We start from the raw sequence: 9,420 nt of genomic DNA on the forward strand, positions 1-9,420 counted from the left end.
AAACAAATTTTTTCTTTTGTGGATTGTGTTTCCAGTCTCAAGGCAAAGAAATTAGGTTTCATCGCCCGATCTAAGATCACAAAGATTTTCTTCTATATGTTACGCTGGAAGTTTTATGGCTTTAGATTTTACATTTAGGCTCTTTGATACATTTAAAGTTAATTTTTTTATATGCCATAGTAAGAGGGTGGATTAAACTTTTTTTTTTTGTAATGAGGATACCCAGTTGCTCCAGTGCCATTTGTAATAGCTTTCCTCTACAGAATTGTCTTTATCCCTTTAACAAGAATCAATTGACCAAATATGTGATGTTCTATTTCTTGACTCTATTCTGTTCCATTGACTTATTTGTCTATCTCTTATGCAATACCACATAATATTCATTACTGTAGCTTTATAGTGGGATTTGAAATAAAGTAGTATAAATATTCTAACTTTGTTCTTCTTTTTCAAAGTTGTTTGGACAATCTAGGACGATTACACTTCTATATGAATCTTAGAAGCAGCTTGTCCATTTCCATGTAAGTGCTTGCTGGAATTTTGATCAATTTAGGGCAGAAGTAACGTCTTAATAACATTGTCTTCTGTTTCGTGAACACAATCTGTCTCTTCTTTTATTTAGGTTTTTAGTTTCTCTTACAAGTGTTTCCTTCTTTTCACTGTAATAGTTTTGCACATTTTTGTCAGACTTATCTCTAAGTATTTCATAGTTTTGAGAATATTGTAAATGGTTTATTCCAAAAATTCCATTTCCAATTGTTTATTGCTGTTACATAGAACACACTTTATTTTTGTATTTGAATTTGTATCCTTCAAACTTGCAAAACTCACTAATTTCAGTAGGTTTTTGATGGTCCCTAAGATTTCCAACATAGATTATGTTGCATGGGATTAGATAGTTTTGCTTCTTCTTTTTCAATGTGAACATTTTAATTTTTTAATTAATTAATTTTGGCTGTTTTGGGTCTTCGTTGCTTTGCACAGGCTTTCTCTAGTTGCAATGAGCAGGGACTGTTCTTGGTTGCAGTATATGGACTTCTCACTGCTGCGGTTCTCCTGTTGCTGAGCACGGTCTCTAGGCACACAGGCTTCAGTAGCTGTGGTTCAGGGGCTTAGTTGCGCCACAAAATGTGGAATCTTCCCGAACCCGGAATTGCCTGCATTGGCAGGCAGATTCTTTTCCACTACACCACCAGGGAAGTCCTGTTACTTTTTTTATTTGTTGTTGTTGTTTTATTCCACAGGCTAGAATCTGCACTGCAATGTTGAATAACATAGGTAAAAGTGAACAGTTTTGTCTTGTCTTGGGTCTAAAGAAGAAAGCATTTGGACTCTTACCATTAATTATTATATTAGCTGCAAGGATTTTTTTTTTTTTGTAGATGTTCTTTATCAGATGAGGGAATTTCCTTCCATTTCAGTGGTTCTCAACCAGGAGTAGGATTTTATTTAATAAGGATGTTTACAGATGTTTGGAGATATTTTTTGGTCATGCAACTGAACAGAGTGGTGCTTCTGGCTCCAAAATATACTGTAATGCACAATTACAGTTTGCCACAACAAATGATTATCTGATCCAAAATGTCAGGTTCCCACAGCAAATAATTATCTGACCAAAATGTCGACCATGTTGAGGTTGAGAAACCCTTCCCTACTTCTAGTCTGTTGAGAGTTCTTTTTAATCAGGAAATGATACTTCAATCCAAAATAGATTTTTCTGAATAAGATTTTTATTTTTTAGTCTGTATAAAGTTTTTATAAGTCTGTTAATAATGCTGCATGTCATCAATTGGTTTTCAAACTTTAAACAAATCTTCCGTTCCTGGCATAAAACATTGTTGTTGTTCTTCACTCTCTGTCATGTCCGACTCTTTGTGACCTCATAGACTGCAGCATGACAGGTTTTCCTCTCCATCTCCCGAAGCTTGCTCAAATTCACGTCCATCGAGTCAGTGATGCCATCCAACCGTCTCATCTTCTCTTGTCCCCTTGTCCTCCTGCCTTCAATCCTTTCCAGCATCAAGGTCTTTCCCAATGAGTCAGCTCTTCGAATTAGGTGGCCAAATTTTTGGAGCTTCAGCTTCAGCATCAGTCCTTCCAGTGAATATTTAGGGTTGATTTCCTTGGATTTCCTTGCAGTCCAAGGGACTCTCAAGAGTCTTCTCCAGGACCACAATTCAAACACACCAATTCTTTGGTGTTCAGCCTTCTTTATGGTCCAGCTTTCACATCCATACATGACTACTGAAAAACCATAGCTTTGACTATATGGACCTTTGTCAGCAAAGTAATGTCTCTGCTTTTTAATACACTGTCTAGGTTTGTTGTGGCTTTTCTTCCAAGGAGCAAACATCTTTAATTTCATGGCTGCAGTAACCATCTGCAGTGATTTTGGAGCCCAAAAACTTTGTCATGATGTATATTTTCTCATATACTATTGACTAACTTACTAAAATATTGTTAAGAATTTTTGCAGCTATGTTCAAAAGGGTTAACAGTATGTTATTTTCTTGTTATCTTTGTTGTTGATTTCTAATTTAATTTCATTATGACTGGAGAATCACTATGGATGATTTGAATTTTTATTGAGTTGTTTTATGGCTAAACATATAGTTCATTTGAAAAGAATGTGGGTTTTTCTTTTTTAGTAATGTTTTTATAGATAAAATACATGATCAAAATCTAGAGAACTGAAAACTTTCACCACTATTCTGTCAAGCAGGAATGAAATAGCATCTATTATATATAAACTGGAGGTATATAATCAAAGAACCATTAGTTTCAATGGGTTATCAGCCTTGATAGAAGTGATATATAAGCCATTAGTAATAAAGAACACAATTAGAAGTGAAAGGTTGCTTCTCAAACTCTTGCAAAATGTTGATAATCTGTTCGGTTATCCAATAGGACAAGTTCCCATTTGTATAGTATCACTTCTACAGCCTGATCTTAATTTATTTTCTTGGGTAAAACAATATAGAACAGTGTTTTCTTTCATAAATTGCAGTGACCAGTTTCCATTTTGTATAAGAAGAGAAAAAAAATTTTAAACTTTAAAATTAATGTTTTCATGAAATTATATATATCTCATTTTAAGTTGAAGGAACGTATGTTGGGCAGAATGGAGCAAAACCATTGCCAAAATTCAAATGTTAGAAAAATAGTTCAAAAGAGTTTGTAAAACATGTGTCACAATGGGTTTCCTCTATCTTTATGTTGGAAAGTTGAATTTCACTATGAAAATAATCCTATTGTGGAATAAAATATAGGAGAGTTTCCTCTCCTTATATTAGGTATTCGTGGGTCAAAATGGAGTGTCAATTACAGTTGCCAAGTTCCTATGTAGACAAATGAATCAGAGAAACACAGTAGCTATTTTATTTGGGGCCTTGCTGAGCTGCAAGATTTTTAATGAGTTAAAATAATATTTGGGGTTTTGAGATGAAAGTGTGAACTATCAAAAACACAGACATTTGACTTTAAAGTTTAGGGCAAAAACAACTCCACATGCTAAGTCATCTTGAGCAACAGACACACTGAACTTGGAAACAGAATTCCCTGAGTGATGGGCCCCAGGCCTGTTTTCTTTGGGCTCTGCATCAGGGAAGCCAGTCTGATGATACTGAAGCTCATGAGAGAGGAGTCTTCTATCACTGGCATGTATCTCAAAACTTTACATGTAAGAAAAATTGTTTTACCGTATGTCTGTATAGCCCATGGGTTTCCCCGCAGTGCAGGAAACACAGGTTTGATCCCTGGATCGAAAGATCCCCTGGAGAAAGAGCTGGAAACCCACTCCAGTATTCTTGCCTGAGAAATCCCATGGACAGAGGAACCTGGCAGGCTACTTACAGTCCATGGGGTTGCAAGAATCAGACATACCTTAGTGACTAAATCACCATATAGCCCATGCCAGGATGACTATTTGCTTCTTTTTTAGATGGGAAAATAATAATAATGATAATTACTGTTAAAAACTAAATTGGATAGAAACCACAGCATGTACAGATATATAAGCAAATAGAATAAGTGAATTAGAAATATTTAAAGAAATGGATCAAATAATTGTGTTAGCCTCTTTTTTGCCAAGAGGTGATTAGGAAAAAAGTCTTAAACACAACAAATGTTTTTGTTACCTACAGCAAGACTCACAGCTTCCCTGGCAGCTCAGGCGGTAAAGAATCCACTTGATTCTTTACAATGCAGGATACCTGGGTTTGATCCCTGAGTCAGAAAGATCCCCTGGAGGATGAAATGCTACCCACTCCAGTATTCTTGCCTGGAGAATCCAGTGGACAGAGGAGCTTGGTGGGCTATAGTCCACAACTGAGCAACTAACACACACTCACAGCAAGGCCCACTGTTGTTAGTGATTTTAAAGATAATTGTGACAATTTAAATAAAATTGAAATAATTACTTTATAATATAATAAAAAATTTAGACATGCATACACTTTGCAAGCATTTGGTACTGTTTTATTTTCCATTTTAAGTGAAAGTCATTTTAACATTTCTCTCGAAATGTTTGTTATCCTAAGGCCTAATTCTAATAATATCTACTTCTCTGTAAATGCCTTTCCAGATGACCCAAAAATTATATGTAACTACTCTTTTCTTTATTTTCTTTTAATATTGTACTTGCTTCCCTGCTGACTCAGACAGTAAAGAATTTGCCTGCAATACAGGAGACCCAGGTTCTATCCCTGGGTGGGGAAGATCCCCTGGAGAAGGGAATGGCAACCCACTCCAATATTCTTGTCTGGAGAATCCCATGGACAGAGGAGCCTGATGGGCTACAGTCCATGCGATTGCAATGAATAGGACATGACTGAGCAACTAACACACAATACTGTATTTATACCTCTTTTCAAACATGCCTCTTGTTTGGGGACTATTGTAAGGGAGATTTGCTAAAGAAATACCCTAAATTAAAGACTGATCTTTGCCATTTAGAGAGATCATTTCTTGTAACTGAAATAAAAATTTCAGGATGGAAGAAAGAAGATAAATAAGAAAAAAGGGAACATCTGTCGTGCAAGAAAGATGAAACAGCAAAATTCTAGAAATTAATGGGATATCACTGCCAAAAACCTAGTTTTTCCTGTGTTGTAAATATATGTTACTGTCCTGCCTGCTAAGATGAATCATATCTGATTCTCCTGTTCAAGTTCCATGTCCTACTTACAATTTTATTCCTAACACTACACAATTAAGAGCTGGGGGTGGAGCATGGAAAGTTATCAGGGAATCACATTTGAGCATTAGTTTAATTAGATTTTTTCCTCCTATCCATAGGAACAGGAATTTTGATTAGTGTGGACTGTGGGGAGGAGGGTTAGGAGAACCAAGGAGGGTAATTTAGAACAAGTGGCATGTGTGGGCAGAGTGGGATTGAGCAGCTGGTCTATAATGACACTTTGGGGCTTATGGGAAACCAGAGTGAAACATGATGGCACCTAAGGGATTGAAGTTAAAAGTCAAAACAAAACAAAACAAAAAGGGCTATTTTGCGACCTTATGTGTAGTTGAGCAGTGTGTGACTTTTCTTTTTTCATATCATGTTTAAATGCTTTTTCTATGTTGTCTGTGCTTATCATAAACTTACTGGTGTCGCAAGGTTAATACACCCATTTCTTGAGAGAAATAGAATTATGAGATAATACAAAAAGAAACGTAGTTACTGCTGAGTTTTAAAAATTCCTTGAAATGGAAACCACAAAGGAAATTCTTAGCTGCTTCTCTAAGGGATGGCGGAAATTGGTAGGACAAGATACTCAGTTCTGGTTTTTGCTTTCATTCTCCGAAGACATTTCTGTGTTTCTTGGCTCCATGTCTGTATATGTGTGTATGTGTGTGTGTGCGTGTGTGTGTATTTCCAGGGACATGTAGCATAACTTGAGCCAGACCACATGCCTATGAGTCAAAACTTCAGCCTGGGTTTGTCTTAAACCGTGAAGCTCTGGGTGTAACCTAACAGAATCTGGCAGGTTGTCTGAATAGTTCTTTCACCACTTGACCCAAAATATAGTAAATCAGATGACATATTGTTCCAATTTTACGTTAGTACTCATATTTTAATAAGGAAAGGAAGAGTGTGTTCTATCAAGATTTTCAAATACCAACAAAATCTAGTTTCAGATCCAAGCTATTATGGAATCGAATATTGGAGTCAATTTGCTTTTTTGTTTTATCTATGTCAGTATTTTAGCATTTGCTATGGATTGCACTGTGAACCCCACCCCCCAACACACATACTCCAAATACATATTTGGAAGCCCTAACTCTGTAATGTGTCATATTTGGATATAATTAGATTTAGATGAAGCCATGAAGGTGGAACCCTTTGTGGGATAATGATGGGACTAGAAACCTTGTAAGAAGAAAGAGAGAGAGAGAAAGACAGCAGAGGTCACTCTCTGCCATGTGAGGACCCAGGACACACAGGAAGTCATTTGCACACCCAATAAGGAAGAGGGACCTGATCAGAAACCAAACTGTCCAGCACCTTAATCTTGGATTTCTCAGCCTCAGGAACTATAAGAAATAAATGTCCATTGTTAACCCATCCAGTCTATCATATTTTGTTACAGCAGCCTGAAATAATAGAGCATGGTCAAGTTTGGAAGCTTCATTTAAAGTTAAACTCAATACTAGAAACTGAATGTCTATATAAGTAATAGTAGTAGTAATAATGATGATGATGGGATAATGGAATTTTATGACTTATCCTTTCTGTCTTGCTAAAATGCCTGGGGCAAAGTAAATTAAGATGAGGGTGAAATTTTATTATTCCTTCTAAGTAAATGTTGGTGCTATAATAGACATTGAGCACATGAACCATTCTCAGCTCTGCTGTCTGTAAGAGGAATTAAAACTTTTTGCACCCCTATTTTAAAAGAAGACTTCACATATATTACAAAGAGGAAAACACCATATATTTCTGCTCCTTTAAAAAATAGATCCAGTTATAGAATTTCAATTAGGTAGGTGACTGTTCTAGTCACTTAGCCAGTTAGTGACAAGGCTCCCTCCTCCCAGCCCAGGGAAAGTTCTTTCAGTCTCAGCATAAAAGCCTAACTGTATCCTATGATGTTTTTCTCATAAATAGTTTGAAATAGAAATAGTTTGTCTGTGCTCAGGATTCATTAAGACCTACTACTACTACTAAGTCACTTCAGTCGTGTCCGACTCTGTGCGACCCCATAGACGGCAGCCCACCAGGCTCCCCCGTCCCTGGGATTCTCCAGGCAAGAACACTGGAGTGGGTTGCCACCTCCTTCTCCAATGCATGAAAGTGAAAAGTGAAAGTGAAGTCGCTCAGTCGTGTCTGACTCTTAGCAACCCTATGGACTGCAGCCCACCAGGTTCCTCCGTCCATGGGATTTTCCAGGCAAAAGTACTGGAGTGGGGTGCCATTGCCTTCTCCGCATTAAGACCTAATTAGAGCTAAAAGAGGCAAGATAAAGTAAAGAAATTTGGGGCTTCTTTCAAAAGCCTGAAGAGACTTTCTTTCCTTCCTTTCTGCTAACACATCTCTTCCCAGGAGGCAATTGGCACTGAACTGCCTATTGGGGTGGAATGGGACTAAGAAAATGAATGGGAAGAGGCTCTTCTAAACTTGATTCCCCCCACAATCTAAGGGATATTTTAAGGATGACTTATCTCTCAGCAGCCCGGTCCATCTGTTTCTTTATTTGTCTACTTACATACACTTCAACTTTTCCTAAAAGGAGGAAGCCATCATTCAATCCTGTCTCCACTTGGAACTCTTAATTCCTGACTCTGTTTTTTGTTACTAAAGCTTTGGGAATCATAACAGATATGCATTGAGTGTTCACTAATTGTCAGACCATATTCTCAGGGCTATACTGGTCTGCTACTTAAACCTGACAACAATCCTAGGAGCTAGGATCTATTAATATGCTCCTTGTATAGATAAGGTAACTGAGGCCGAGGTGTTTAACTAACTTGTCAAACTTCTCACATTGGAAAGTGTTGAACTTCAAAGCACATGCTCTTGACTCCTGCCTTTCTATGTGTGTGTGTTATACTGCTTACTACCCTTTCTCACCCTGTTGACACTTATCCTTCCATTTCTAAACTACTGTGCTTGTCCCTTTACCAAGTTCCTCTCAATATTGGCCTGAAATCATCCAGTAGTATACATCGAAAGGTATAAGATGAATAGAAAGGATAAATATTTTAAATGCCAATTATTTTAAAATTAGATTCCAAGTTGTTTTTGTTCCTTAGTCGCTCAGTTGTGTTCGACTCTTTGGGACCCCACGCACTGCAGCCCACCAGGCTCCTCTGTCCATGGGATTTTCTAGGCAAGAATACTGGAGTGGGTTGCCATCTCCTTCTCCACAGGGTCTTCCCAATCCACGGATCAAACCCACATCTCCTGTGTCACCTGTATTGCAGGCAGATTCCTTACCCACTGAGCCATTAGGGAAGCCAAAGGCATAATTCCATGTGAAAATTTGGAAGTGACCTGTTGAATAAATGTGAATAAATGCTGATAAACTTGGAGTATGCATTAGTTGAAATGCTGTGTGCCATTAATAATGCTTAAATTAGAATACTAATTAATTAAACTGGAAGCAATAAAACCACCATGAAGTAAAAACAAAAACTCACAAAAATCCATCCCATAGAGAGGAATGTTAAAAAAAAAACACAGCAAAATATAACAGTGATTATCTTTGAGTAATAGATCTTGGTGAGATATTTCTGTGTTCTCTTAATTTTTAGTAGTATCTAAGTTTTCCATTCTTGTTTAGTAGCTAAGTTGTGCCCAATTCATTTTTGACCCCATGGACCACGGCCTGCCAGACTCCTTTGTCTGTGGGATTTCCCAGGCAGGAATACTGGAGTGTAGCCATTCCCTTCTCCAACCCTGGGATCAAACCTGTGTCTCCTGCATTGGCAGGTGGATTCTTTCCCACTGAGCCACCAGGGAAGCCCTAATACTTCAATAGTGGAAGGACAAAACACTTTTGAAATCTTGTAGAAATAGTATATGTACAAGAGCTGAGATATCATGATCCTTAGTCAGCAAATACCTGTGGTCTCAGGTAAATAATTTCTTTGGATCTCAGTTTCCTCATTTGTAAAAAGAGCACAAGGGACTAAATATTAATTACAACTCCCATATATCATGCTGTAACTTTCATTTACAGTAACTCTTAAAATCTTCCATGTAGTCATGAAAAGTAGACAATATCAGCTAACTTTTTATGGATGAAAAAGTCGAATTTCTGAGCACTTAAGAAACAAACATTGTGTGGTAAGGACCAAAAATCAAACCCATGTATTTCCAAAGAGGATACCTAAAATCTCCTCCATCACAAATATTTTATATGCTATGTTCATATAGTTCTTATTACTTATGACCTCCTTTCTTCATGTCATTCTTTT

Source organism: Bubalus bubalis, chromosome 1, assembly GCF_019923935.1.
Source record: "Bubalus bubalis isolate 160015118507 breed Murrah chromosome 1, NDDB_SH_1, whole genome shotgun sequence".
NCBI lineage: Eukaryota > Metazoa > Chordata > Mammalia > Artiodactyla > Bovidae > Bubalus > Bubalus bubalis.